This window comes from Elephantulus edwardii, unplaced genomic scaffold, assembly GCF_000299155.1.
Source record: "Elephantulus edwardii isolate Elephantulus edwardi_28Jun2011 unplaced genomic scaffold, EleEdw1.0 scaffold00038, whole genome shotgun sequence".
Classification (NCBI taxonomy): Eukaryota; Metazoa; Chordata; class Mammalia; order Macroscelidea; family Macroscelididae; genus Elephantulus; species Elephantulus edwardii.
In genome coordinates, this window is record NW_006399788.1 from 9,818,097 (window position 1) to 9,819,190 (window position 1,094).

The following is a 1,094-nucleotide window of genomic DNA, read 5'->3' on the forward strand; positions in this document are numbered from 1 at the left end:
GATGCAGGAAAGATTGCTATAGCAAAAAAATTTTCTTTTACTTGGATCCATAATCAACATCCATGGGAAGAGTTGTCAAAAAAATCAAGAGACATATTGCATTGAGAAAATCTGCTTTAAGGACCTTTTAGAAGTGCTGAATAGCAGTCTAAAAGCTAAGGAAGAAGCACCTGATCCAAGCCACGGTATTTTTAATTGCTCCCTATGCCTCTGAAAGTTGCACAATGAAAAAGGATAACCTGAGAAGAACTGATGTCTTTGAAGTACGGTATCGGAGAAGGACATTGAATATCCTACGAACTGCCAAGAGAACAAACAAGTCCAACTTTGAGGAGCTGTAACAAAGAAGCTCTTTAGAGCCAAAGATGGTAAAACTTCATATACTTTGAGCATGTTGCCAACAGGGTCTAGTCCTTGGGAAAAGACATCATGCCCGAGAAGGTAGAGGATCAGCTAAACAAAAGAAGACCATAAATTAGATGTACTGACACAGTGACTGAAACAGTGGATTGGGGGGATTTTACAGGATAGGGCGAGGTTCTGATCTCTTGTTCCTAGATCTCTTATAGGCTGTAGTTGGCTGGGCAGCACCTAATAACACAAACATCATTTGGTAGTCCTAAACTAGTGTATTACTTCTAGTGGCTTTTCCTTTTTCTTTTTTTTTTTTTTGGTTTTAAGATTCCTTGTGTTATTTTCTGTATACATTATCGTAATACTTTCTGCAAATAAAGGTTTGCTTCCTCCTTCCTTTTTAAATTGTATACTTTTTTAGTTCTTAGAGTGCCACAAAGGCTAGAAAATCTCAAGTAATATTTTATAGAATGAATGACATCTCTGGGAAACATTATTGACATTTTAGGGCAAATAATTCTTTTTACAGAAGAAACTTGATGTTGTTGTTGTTGTTGTTGTTGTTATGTGCCGTCGAGTCATTTGCAACTCATAGCGACCCTATGTACAACAGCCCCAAACCCTGCTCTGTCCTGTGCCAATCACATTGCCTCTGACACACCCATCCTGATTACCCCAGTCACTGAATCAATCCATCTCATAGAGGGTCTTCCCCTCCTGCGCTGTCCCTCTACCCTACC